Source organism: Pan troglodytes, chromosome 3 (assembly GCF_028858775.2).
Source record: "Pan troglodytes isolate AG18354 chromosome 3, NHGRI_mPanTro3-v2.0_pri, whole genome shotgun sequence".
NCBI lineage: Eukaryota > Metazoa > Chordata > Mammalia > Primates > Hominidae > Pan > Pan troglodytes.
The window spans coordinates 31,071,908-31,085,736 of record NC_072401.2 but is presented as its reverse complement, the minus strand read 5'-3'; the positions used below and the strand labels follow the sequence as shown (position 1 = coordinate 31,085,736).

Below are 13,829 nucleotides of genomic sequence, written 5' to 3'. Positions count from 1 at the left end.
GCTATTAGTGGACAATAATGGGGTATCACCTTCCAGATGTATTTTCTAAATGTTATATAGTCACACACATACAAATATATATACACATATAAACACATATTCACTATATAACACATATTTTACATATTGCTTATTTTGTTTTCATAATTATTTTATAGTATAACTTTTTAAACTTAAAAATTCATTGGTAACCTTTCCCAGGGTCATTAAGAATTCTTATAAAACATGATTCCCAGTGCTTGCAGAATATTCGACTTCATAGTTATGTGGCGATTTATTTACTGGCAGAATTTTTATACATTGAATTTGTTTCAGTTTTGAGTATATTGTACAATTCTCTAGTAACCATCCTGGTGTATACATTTCATGTATTTTTTTTATTTTATTTGGTCTTGAACTGCATTTTCAATAGACTATGTTTCTAGTAGTAGCATCTTTGGATCAAAATATAATATAATATAAATATTCTTTTTCAAGGCCTCTGATATGTATTAGAAACTCACCATTACTGGCCCTAGATCATTTGATTATGTCTAAAAGGGTGCCAAATCTAACAGAAAGTGATGATATCACAATTGTGATTTTTATTTTGTCCATTTTCTGTTGGTAAAATTGTACATTTTCACAACTATTACCATTTATATCACATTTCAGTTATTCATCTATTTTGTTTTGGAATATATTCCCTTCAAGTTATTTGCTTTTTATTATTGATATTATTATTGATTTGTGAGAACTTACTTTATAGTAAAAACATTAGCTCTCTTCCCAAATAGTTGCAAATATTTTTTTCTGGATCGTAATTTGTCTTCTTTATTTTGTTTCTGGTAGTGTTTGATCTAGAGTATTCTACATTCCTTATGTGCTAAAAATCCATTGATCTTTTAAACTATAGCTTCTTTCTTGCTTTTTAGTTTAGGCATGACTTCCTTTTCCTCTAAGCAAAATAAAGTCTGTTATTTCAGTGATTTAATGATTTTACATTTTAGCATTTCACACTTTATACAAAGGGTGATATTTTTGCTTTTCAATAGTTGCCAGTTATCTCAGCACCTTTTGTATGTGACAATTTCTTCTATTTCTACTGATTTCAAAATTGCTTATCCATCTTTTTCCAAACAAAACACTGAAGCTTTAAATACATTCTTGAATGAAACAAATACTTTATATAAAACAATTTTTATTTAAAAGGCATAGATGGAAAAGGCCTAGATTGAGATTTCTGAATCTCTACAAAATGTTATGCAAAATATCTGACTTTTAAGTAACAAACAGCTCCTCTGCCATTTTTTTGAAGTTGAATGGAACTTTGGATACTGAAGAATTTTGTAACTGGTCATAAAAATCTCACATTTTGAGTTGTATTTTACATCTTAACTCCTGTCCTTAAATAAATTTTTGTGGTCTTAAGACAAGCGTATATTCTCCCCAGTTTCTAAATTTACTTTTTATTAAGAGCAAACTACATAAAGTTTATGTGCAAGGTCAAGATAATTTGTTTTGTTTCCTACAGCAAAATATACTTTCTTGTTCTCAAAAAAAGACAAAATTTAAGTTTTAACTCGTCAAAAATATCTCTTTAATTTGTGCAGCAAAAAAATATTTCAATTAAAATACCACAAAATTATATATAGCAAATATTGCAATTCAAAGGACAATAGCTTTTTTAGTTAAAGCAAAGATAATTCATCATTTAAAATCAAGTTTTATAGATTAAAATAGATATAAACTTATGATCCACTTTCCAATAGAAAACAAGCAAGTTTTCCTCTTATAATTTACCCTCATCATCCCAAAGTAATATATCTGGACTTGATACATTGATTGGTTCATTGAAATTGAGCTCTTCAGTAGATGATGTTTAAATATCAATCACCTTATGAATATTTAAATTCAAGAAATGTCAATTAAAGCTTTGCTCATCTTGTTTACTTTTAAGAGTTCTTCAGAAATATCAAATAAAATGAGATCATACTTGGTGGTAGTTTAAAACTCTTAAAAGGCTGATCTTTGCATAGTAATACTCCAAAATATTCAGGCGGGAAATATTCAAATATAATGTAACCTTTGGGATTATTAAAAGGAAGCCTTTTTGATCTCAGTAAAACTTTTACTATTTAACTTCAACATTTTCCAATTAACTCTTTATTTAACATAGTGAGCTGAATTCTAAATCAATGCATTTAAATGAAAAATAAATTGTATTAGGCAATTTTATTCTGTGATTAAAATAAGTTTCAATATAGTGATTAATTTATTACTTTCTATTTCTCACTGATTACATTTAACATTTTGATGAACCCCAAAGTTGCCTTTATTATTTTCTTTCACTTCTTTTTTAGACAAATATTTATTATTTTAAGTATAATTTTGAACAATCTTAAGTCTGCAAACTATATACAGGTAATACCCATGTATATACAATTTAGATATATGGATAAAATTTTGTTCCATGATTATATATTCTCCTTAAGAAAGGATTCAATAGAGTTCCTGGAAAAGCAATTTGAAAGATTCACCAACATGTTATACACATGCTGTAAGTTACTAGTTTACAAAGTTTACCCTTGAATAAGAACATCAATATTCACCAAACAGTGTATGCCAAAGTTTTCTGAGCACAGATTAAGAGGATGTGTACAACTAAAAGAATAAAAAACAAAGGGCCATGAAAGAAACTATTTAAAATCCTATTAGTCACTTGTTCTTTGTAGATAAGTATGCTTATTTGGAAATAGCCAGATGCAGTCTGACAAAATTCAGACAAATATACAGTGTCATAATGTTTTCCAGAGGTGTTTTATGAAGTGGGGTAGAGGGTGATCTCATTCAGGGTCCTGTGAGCTGACTAGGAGAACTCATCTGTCCAATGTTGGTATCTGCTATATCTCCTATGTCTTCTCTGCCTGTTACCCTTTTTCCCCCACCCACACATTCTGGAATTACTTTCAGCTTTGACTTTGTTTATCTATTTGACTAGACCTTTAGTTTCTAAGGCTACATCTCATCTCCCTGACACACAGATAATTTGACTAATTTCAATCCCAGACTTCATAAAAGATATGCACATCACCTGTCTTGGTTTCTGTTTACCCCCTACTTTTACAAATCACAACGATGCCTCAACCTGCCCCAGGCATTGGATTCTCACCGTATCTATGATTAGCTTCTACAGATTTCTAACAATGAAAAGATAGTCATAAGTCAGTCTTTGCTGAAGAAGAATATTTTTTGTCTTTACATAATTTTCTAAGAAGTCATTAGATTTAAATGTCTTGAAAGTCTCTTCTAAAGAACTAGTTGGTTTTGTTTTTCCATTTTCTTTTAAATAAAGAAAAGTATAAAGCATGCTGCAAAATGCCTATGTGTCATTTTCCCAAAATTAACATGTTAGAATATTGCTAGTCTAAATTTCTAAAAAAGAAATAAACCATATTATATGAAGTTGAAATCCACTATGAAACTTACCCCAGGTCCCTTCCATTCTCTCCTGGATACATTTTCTATACTCAGTGTCCCCTCTTCAGGTCCTTCTGTTCTTTTCAAAAACTACTCTGGTCAGGCTTTTGTGCCTATCACTACACATAATTGTTCTTTTCAAGGTCACAATAACTTCTAAATTGCTAAGTCAGTGGACAAATCTCAGTCTCTTCTTGAATAGTCTAGCAGCATCATTTGATACAGTTGATCACACCTACCTCCTTAAACACAATAATTACCTAGCTTTCGCCATAGCACACACTATCAGTTTTTCTCTTACAAACCAAATCCTCTTTTCTTATTCCTTTTCTTCTCCCAGATCTTTTAAAATTGTAGTTGACCCTGTTGTCTTCTCTAATTAAACTCACCAACTTGGTGATTTCATTCAGCTTTATACTTTTAAATAAAAAGGTTAGCTCATACACTACTATTTTTTAAATTCCCTTCTTTTATCCTTTTATTTGCCATCTCACACTTGTTCTTAATGGGAACTCCTTATCTTCTTCCTAAATCTTCTGTACCCACAGTCTTTCCCATCTCAGTTAATGGCAACTACTTCTTTCCAGTTGAAAGTTAGAGGTTAGGATTTAGATCTAACTCAAGCTCTTTTATTTCTCTTACATTCTATATCAAAACCCATCAGAAGACTCAGTGGCTTCAAAACACATCTGATCATATCTCAATACCTCCGTCTCTATTACTCTGGTCCATGGCGTCACTTTCTCACTGGGATGGCAATATCCTTTTAACTTGTCTCCCCACTAATGTCCCTTGGCCCCTTTCTAGCTAGTTATAGAAGCTACAATGAATATTTCTTTAGAATAAAAGTTAGATTACGTCACTTTTTTGCTTAAAACTCTTCCCTCACTCTAAAAGCCAACGCCATTACAATAGCCTTCAAGGCCCTACAAATTTTGGCTGCTTCTTCAGTCTCTGACATTTACAACTTTCCAGCTCCCACCCTCTTCTTCATTCATATCGATCTTGTTATTCTGTGGACATGTCGGTAATCTTCCTACTTTTTGCACTGGTAATTCATTTAATCTGAAATTATCTTCCCTCAGATACCCACATTACTCTCTCCCTATGGCAGATTGTTAAGATGAGGTCATACTGGAATGAGTCCTAATCCAATATGATTGATGTCCTCATAAGAATACGTCTGTGTGGAATTAGATAAAAGGAATAAGTTCTAATGTTTGATAGGAGAGTAGGGTGACTATAATTAACAACAATGTATTGCATATTTCAAAATAGCTACAAGAGAAGACATAGAATGGTCCCAATGCATAGAAATGATACACACCCAAGGTGATGGACATCCCAAGAACTCTGACTTAATCATGATACAGTCTATGCATGTAACAAAATACCACATAGTAAGTATGTACAGGCAGGGAGCTCATGCCTGTAATCCCAGCACTTTTTGGAGGCCAAGGCAGGTGGATCACGAGGTCAGGAGATCCAGACCATCCTGGCTAACACAGTGAAACCCCGTCTCTACTAAAAATACAAAAAATTAGCTGGGCGTGGTGGCGGGTGCCTGTAGTCCCAGCTACTCGGGAGGCTGAGGCAGGAGAATGGCGTGAACCTGGGAGGCAGAGCTTGCGGTGAGCTGAGATTGTGCCACTGCACTCCAGCTGGGGCAACAAAGCAAGACTCCATCTCAAAAAAAAAAAAGTATATACAAATAAATATACCCTAAATATGTGCAAATATATATATTAAGAGAAAAAAAAACAAGAATAGTACAGTGCTATGCCATCACTTCCCAAAGAAAAAGTGCTATGTGGTTCTGTTCTGTCTCCCCAGTTTTATGCAGTAAGGCAATATTTATTTCCTCTAACTACTTTTATTTCCCACTTCCCTTCCTAGAAGTGAGCTTAGCTAAGATGAGAAAAGAGGGAGAAATTTCTATTATAACATCAAATAAAGGCTATTAATACTTGCAAGACAAATTTTGATTGTAGATGCTTAACTGAAAGATCTAAAGACTTATTTTCATAGGATCTTTAAGGCACCTAACCTCTTTCAACAGCTTGCCTGCCCACGTATCTAACTGGCTGAAAACAAGGAAGAATGGAGCGTATTGACTGATAATCAAGACCTAGGAGAGAGGGAAGAAGGCTAATGAAATTAAGGTCACCCTGGAAGAAGAGGAATGTTAGGTAAAATCTATAGAGACACAAATTAAATTTAATACCTATATGGACTTTGAATGGAAAAAAGGAAAGAACTATCTGTGTCACCCAGTAATGTCAGTGTGTTTTGTATGGGTTTCTGTGTGTTTTATGCAGGGTTTTCTTCCAGTAGCAGACACACTTTCATGATCTTCCAGACACAAAAGTCTATGTAACCAATAATTACAACAACAATAACAACAACAACAAAAATGGCCATGTGAAGATAGAGATATACATGGAAAATGCCATGGACTGCAAAGCAAAGATTAGAGTCATGCAACTGCAGACCAAGAAATGCTAAAGATTGCTGGCAAACCAGCAGAACCTATGAAATGGTGAGGAAGGATTTTCCCTACATGTTTCAGAGGGAGCATGGTCTTGTCTTCACCTTGATTTTAGACTTCTAGTCTCTAGAACTGTGAGATGATGAATTTCTGTTGTTTTAAGTCCCCTAGTTTTCAGGATTTTATTAATCTCTGTCCTGGGAAACCAACACAGGTCGATTTATTTGCAAACAAGAGCATTCCTGTGCATAGATAGTGTAGATAGATAAACATTTGTGGGGAATCATGAAGAGCCTGCATATTTGTAAAAATTCATGTCTTGTGTCAATTGTCATTTACAAATACAGCCAGTTTTTCCATTAAAAAAAAAAAAAGCAACCTACGGTTTATCCAGAAACATATCAAATAGTGAAGACAATATTACTCTGTAGTTAAGTTAATCTTGGGGATTCTATGGATTTACTGAATGAAAGGAACTACGTTTAACCTAATTGCCTGTTGTCATTTACTGATCCCTTCTTGCTGAGTTACTTGTTACCAAATTGGTTTAGATTATTCTCTATGATAATAGTCATTTTCTTTTCTTTTTCTATGGGTTTCTCTTTTATCTTAAAATTACTTTTTCTTCCACTTTCTCCCCTAGTATTACTTTTGTCTTGTTTCTCCAACTTTGTTAAAAGCACTGCATTACACATACAAATAAGCATAAGAGATTTATATAGAAATCAAAAAGCCGTCTCACACAAGGTATGTGTTTTAATTTCAGCTGCCATCAAGAAGTCAGAAAAGTAATCTGAACTAGAAAATAAAAAACAAATAGTATTTATGGTTTTTAAAGAATTCTGACCTTCCACAAATGGTCCAAAATAGAGCTCCTTAGTTCTTCAAATATTCATTGTCCATGTATGTAACATACTCACCAAGTTAAGGCCCTAAGATCTGCACTGGGAACAAATAGATGGTTAAAACACAACCTGTTGTTAAACAGAGGATCCACTGAACAAAGCATCAAAATGAGGGAGAAAGACAAGGAAACCAAATACCCTAAAATAGGGGGGGTAAAAAATCTAAAAATGACTTACATAGAGCAATGTCGTTTATGGGGTTCCAAATACTGAAACATCTTTTTGGGACCTCGTTTTAGACATAGGGATTCAAGAATAACATATACTGTTGAATGCTAATTTTAATATAAGTGTTAAAAACTATGTGTGCTTTTATATCTTGACAAATAAGCACTTTTTTTAAAGCGTAGAAGACCCCTGCAAATCTGATGGGATGCCAGCAGAATAACTGGTGCAACTGAGGGAAATGGCAGAAGGAAACCAAAAGAAAACATGAGGTGGAAAGCAGAGGGTATTTTGTGGTGGTATGTAGTTGAATACTGATCTATCATGTAGTTTTGTCCCTCTGCTGGTTTCTCCTCCATCTATCCAACCCCCTGCCATTCATCCATTTATCTTGTGTTTGGAATAAAAAGACATTTGATAACATTTAGATTTGTTTTGAAGTTTTTTTTTCCTGTAGGGTGGTTACTTCTCCCTTGCCAAATTCACCAAGTTCTGAATACTAGAATAACTTCACTCTCAGCAGCAATAATGATAACAAGAAAGTATAAGCTTTGAATAATGAAGAAATTGTTAGTCAAATATATTTCTTAAATAAGACATGTTTATTCTATTAAAATAATTGGTATCTTAAATAATTAAATGCCATAATAGAATCTAAATAATACTTATTAAATATTTGTTATGTCTTAAAGTGAGAATAATTCATTAGTTTTTAACCTGAGCTTCTGATATCCTATCTCTATTAGTTCTTTGGACTTGGCTGAATTGCTCAAATACTATAAGCCTCAGTTTTAATACCTAAACTATGAGCTAATTTTATGTCTCTCAAGGGATTTCATGAAGAATAATGAGTCAATGTATGCAGAAAGTCTTGCTTAATGTATGTAGTAGGTGTTCATCACACATTAGCTGTCACCAAAATCTTTTCACTCTAACCTAACCTGTTCAAGATTTCAAGATTTCATCTGACATCAGTACAAGGCTTCCATCATTTTTACGAACCACAAAGTTAAATTTAGATTGCTAAAATAAATTTGTTTTATTTTTAAGTCCACTAGCTCATACCCTGTCTTATTTCCTGTGTCTGTGATGGAGTAAGGCAGATTTCTTCTCTGCTTTTTCTTCACTTGCCTCTAGACTTTTAAGTTGTGTCTCTAGATGAACTGGCAGGCATTCATTTCATTTTTATTCAACTGGGTGCTACCTCTTCTTCCAGTTCAAGGGCATGTCATTTTATATTAAGAATACATCTTCTGTGAAGTCTCTCACTAGGTTCAGCACATTCTGTTTCTTAATTTTTCTTTACTACCATTGTATTTCAAATTAGCATATGACATTTTATATTTTTAGTGTCAAAAATTAATTGAATCATTATTGTTCTTACTCTTTACTTGTTCTAGTGTTTTTATTTTTTTCACCTCAACTGAACTTGCAAACTCACTGAAGCAGAGTCTATTTGATTCATTTGGTATCAGCTAATAATCAGTTATCTCACCTCGTTGCCATTGGATACAATGGGTTTTGTTTCCAATGCTATCACCTTGAGGCATTATTTTTCCAAAGTACCATGTTTGCATTTGTATGCAAACATTCTTATATTGTCATCTATGGAAATGTAAATTGGCTTCTCTAACAATTTTTAACATTTGAGAGTTAATTAGGAATACTCTTACATATGGTTAATATTAAATATTATTAGCCTAAATACTAATACTTCTACTGCTGCTATTAAGTACTATTACTAGTGCTATTAGTGATAGCTAATATTTACTGGGCATTTTTCTATGTATCTGGCACTGTATTAAGCACATTGCAGCTACTGTCCCATTTAATCATCATAAAAAACTATGAATTATTATTATATTCACCACCATGCAGATGAAAAAACTGAGACACCAAACATTCAAGCAATCAAATTCATGCAGCTAGTCAGTGTCTGTGTTCAAATTGGAATTTATTCTATGTGATGCCAAACATCATGATTTGTCCTTGTCTCCTTCTGGAGATATCAGATTCCAGAATATTGTGTTGGAAGCCCACCTAAACTTCTAAGTAATTACACCTATAATACCTTCCATGAGATACTGAAACAAAGGCCCTTGAAAATCCAAGGGAGCTTGGCATATAGTAGTCATTCAATTATTACTTATTAAATGAATAAATGGGGTTATGGTTAGTTGTATTAGTCTGAGAACAGCAGAATTTAATTATTTATAAGTCAAATATGATTAGAAAACTCTGTGTCTTAAAAATAATTTAATTCAAAATATTTATTATAAATACTCTTTCAACTATTGTGGCCATTTCGTATGTTCAACTACTAAGTAGTTTATGAGTCTGTGAGTTTTGTTTCCAATAACTTCCTTGAGGAAGTAGAGTGTATATTAAAAATAGACCTTTACAAACAGCAACCTGGTACAGTAAAAAAATGTTCATTTTATAAAGAACAACCTGACAAGTTAGAGGTCTTTCTCTAGACATTGGGCTTCATTAAATCAAGGGTAATAGCACAGTCTAATGCCTGACAATTTGCATCTTTCACATTTAATTTAAATTTTTTCTGCACCGTCTATTCCTACTGGTGTATAGTTATCCGATTTTCTATTAAATGAAAAGTGTGAACTTTAGTCCCCAGTTCCAAAGATCGGGCATTATGTTCTTTTCTAACACAAATCTTGAGATGTCAACATTTTTCAGGCTGATTAAACCCCTTATTACACAGCTAAGTAGTAAAACGTAATCTGGTCATATGATATGAGTTACTATACAGCATGTTCGCAGGGAAGTATCTCTGAGGGAGAAAAACTGAACATTTTTACATGGTGCCACCTTAATTTGTATTCCCCTAGATTGCATTTAAAGTTAAAAGTTTATAAAAATGTAAAGTTTTACAGGCATTGCTTCCTGCAGGCTTAAAAGCCCAACTGACATTTATGAAGAAATAAATTTATCATAGAGTGAATATATTTTTTAAACACTTATGGGTATTCTCCAACTCACAACATCTGCCAACCATGAATGACAGGAATGTTTTCAAGTTTCAAGAAAATCTTTAGCTTATTATAATTAAAAAAATAGAGAACAAACTGGTATGTAGGGATTACTTAAATGTTTATGTTTATTTCATCAGTAAATGCAGCTTTTGCTTACGTATTTAATGAAAGAATAAGAGCATATTGTAGTTTTCTAGGATTAAAAAAGTGCTGATATATGAAAGTAGGGCCAAAGATACTCTATGAAAGTATTTTTCTGAATTTGATAACTTGCAGTGCAATAATTTTTATGCCAAATATCTGAGCAGACAACTTACTTGCCACTGGGTTCTACGAAAAAGTGACCAGCTATGATTCTCCACAAGGGAAATTCTAAAGTCTAAATATTAGAACGAGACAAAAAGATAAATCAGTTTATCAACAGATCCCTGACCCAAGCTTTGCTTTCTCCACTCTGCTTTCTCTTTTTTTCCATTGATCATGACTTCTAGTAAAAGTTTATGTTGGTCATTTCTTCAAATCCATAAATGAATAGAATCCAGGTTTGAATGGAGATCTTTCTTTGCTTGTTTTTATTTTGAATCTCCCTGGAATGCGAAGAAACGGACATTCTGCATTCAGACAGAACAGAAGGTGATACATTTGTTCAGAAATCTGATGGCCCATGAGGGAATCGTTGAAAGCACAGACATGAGGACATTAAATGGGACTCCAGTGGCAGAAGGAATTGTTGTGTGTCACTGCACACCACAGATTTACTAATGGGGAGAGAATAAGGAATGAGGTATGAATGGAGGCTAACATTTAGGAGGGAAAACCCGTTTCTTTTTTGCTTACCTGACACATCATGTGCCTAACATGTTGTGTTTCTCCAATAACAGTTGGTAGCATTTGCATACATTGTAGAGAATGCAGATGGTTTTCTGCTGAGAATGCAGCAAGCCCAGGAGGTCACACTGGGAATTACTAAAGTCTTAAACTACATCCTTGTGAATGCCATAATTTTAAAATCAAGTCCTTATTATTTATTACCTTAACATATTTTTCTGTGTTTAAAACATACGTGCTCTTGACCCACTTAGAAAAAAAAATACCACAACAACTTAACACCCACCAGTAAAGCAAAGGCTACTAGCATAAATGATTGAAGTGTCTGTAAAAACATTTTCCCTAGAGAACGTTACGCTATTGAAGTTCAGATCAGCAAATATCCTCGCCTCATTATTTTTTCATGCCTCACATACCTGCTGCTTTTTCAAACTTTACCATGTTGCTTTCTATCTTTACAAGTGCTATGTTCTCATCTACTATTTTAAGAAATGAGGGAATCCAAAAGCCCTTGAAGATATGGTATATTTTAAAATTTATTACTGGACTAAATATTAAGCTATATTCTAAAGACTTGCAAAAATTGACCCTGCTCATATTATGGTAAAATTTCCACCTTAGATTTGGAGCAGTGGTGCCAAATAACAAGAATGAATGTAGTAGTATAACTGCACTTTGGTTAAGAGTTTTTTGGTTGGATTTGGACCAGAGACAAAGGGAATTAAGAACACTGGGGATTAGGGAAGGCAATTACTTCCCAATTTATTTAAACTCTATTGTTCCTGAGATAGTTTATTGTTATTAAGTGTAAGTGGATAATTTAAGTTTTTTAAGCCAGAGAGAGAACGTTTATCCTACAGAAAAACCATTCTTTAGTTGATGATGTTTTTAAAAAGTATGACATGAAGAAAACCATTATTTCATGTGTTCCTTTATGATATACATCTTTTCAAATATCTGCAATAGAAATGGCATTGTGTGGGCACTTTGTGTGAGTATTAGGATGGTCAAATACACTCTTTTCTTGTACATTGACATATTCCAGAATTGCAATAGGGAATTAAAAAAACATATTTTAAGTAAATTTAAGATTATTTCAAGATATACATATTAGAATTGTAAGGAAAACAACTGCTATGTTAAATATTGATTTTAGGCAGTTAAACACTCAGCAGATATATTTTAATAATTTCAGGAAGTCATAAAGAGATAGAAGGTGAAGGAGTTGTGAGAGGAGAAACTAGGGAGAGAAGGTGATTTTATATAAGTTTACCAGCAACAATCGAGCAGAGAACTGAATAATTGAGGGAGTGAGTTATACAAAGATCTGAGAGTGGAGTAGAAGGAAACCACAGTGTCACACAGTGCAAATGATCTAAGATAGAAACCAATGTGGTGGTGTTTGAGGATTAGGAAATGTAGGCAGGGGCAAAATCATGTAAAATGGCAGAGGTCAATGTTTGGATAGAGTGTAGATTTTATTCTATGAAGGATGAAAAGCCACTGAATGGTTTAAACAAAGGTGTGAATGTATAACAGAGTGAGCTAAGAAAGCAGGCTGCCTCACTTTCAATCTTAGCAATAATCTTGGGCAAGTTATTCATTTTCCTTATCTGTGAAATGGGAAAGTAAATGTGACCCACCTATTAGGCTATTCTGAGAATTAAATGACATAATATATGTATAGTATTAATTATTTATATTTAACAAAGACCACTGTTGTTACTCGTGGAAACTAAGCCATAGGAACCCAGATGAGAAACAAGAAGAGATTTAGGAGGCTACAGCATATAGAAGTCCACACTAGAGACAAAAGAACTCATGGCCAGTGGTTAGTGTTTGAAGTAATAAGAAGTGGTCAGATTTAATATATTTCATGACTGAAACACAGAAAGAACTGAGACGAATTCAGTGTGAATTGTAAGAGAGGAAGCAAAGATGGCAACTGAACAATTGCTCAATATTTGTAGCAATTACCGATATAGGAAAGATTATTGGAGGAGACAAGTTGGAGTGGAATGGAAAAGGATCAAGAGCCTTGTTTGGATATACTAAGGTTATGATCCTTATTAGAAATTTACATGGAGAGATTAGGCAGAAAGTTAGATATATTAATTTAGTGGAGCTCTCAATGACTGCAGTGATAAATTTCAGAGTCACAGCTATAGGTGGCATTTAAAGCCTGGGGAATGGACAAGTGTGCATAGGCAGAGAAGAGAGTAATGCCAAGGAGTGAAGACTGGGATACTACAACATGTAGGAGGCGGAACTAGAAAAGGAGGGGTTGTCAGAGAATTAGAGAGAACTGAAGAGATTGTTGTATCGTGGGAGACAAGTGAAGACAAGATTTGAAGGAATGGGATGGGGAATGATAATGGCTCAGTTTGGCACGATATAAGTCTATGGCCACTTGACAGGAGCAGTGACCTTAACCAGAGCTGTGTGAGAGGAATTAACAGGAAGGGCCTGGGGTCCTCAAAGAAGAGCTGAGAGATCAAAATGTGGAGATGCATTAATGAATTAAAACAAAGATGATAGAGGGACCAGAAGATAGAATTGAATATTCAATTCACTCTCTAGAGCAGTGCTAACTTCAGAAGCTCTGAAATACAGTGCAGGAAATACAATGAAAATATTGAAATATTTGAAAGTATACACAAAAGTTCTGTACCAAACGATACATATACATAGGATGAACAAATCTAGAGATCTAATGTACAACACATAGACTACATTTAATAATATCATATTCTGGGCTTTTGCTGAAGGAGTAGAATTTAGCTGCTATTGTCATATGCAAAAAACTGGGTAATAGTGTGAGATGATAGGTATGTTAACTTGTTTCACTATAGCAACCATTTTCCTACCTATCTGTATCTCATGAGATTATATTGCATAACTTAAATATACACAACTCCTTTTATGGAAAATAATAAAAGTTCTATAAAAATAAATAATTATATGAATATGAGATAAAATAACAAATGAAAA

General features: G+C 33.4%; 1 long non-coding RNA gene across 1 annotated transcript; it reads left to right on the top strand.

Annotated features, from left to right (window-relative positions):
* The first annotated feature begins 5,518 nt into the window (after positions 1–5,518).
* Positions 5,519–7,436, top strand: LOC107974067 (uncharacterized). Its single transcript, XR_001716611.4, has 3 exons — positions 5,519–5,648; positions 5,778–5,998; positions 7,203–7,436. It is a non-coding gene; the product is annotated as an uncharacterized LOC107974067 (long non-coding RNA).
* Positions 7,437–13,829: the final 6,393 nt, after the last annotated feature.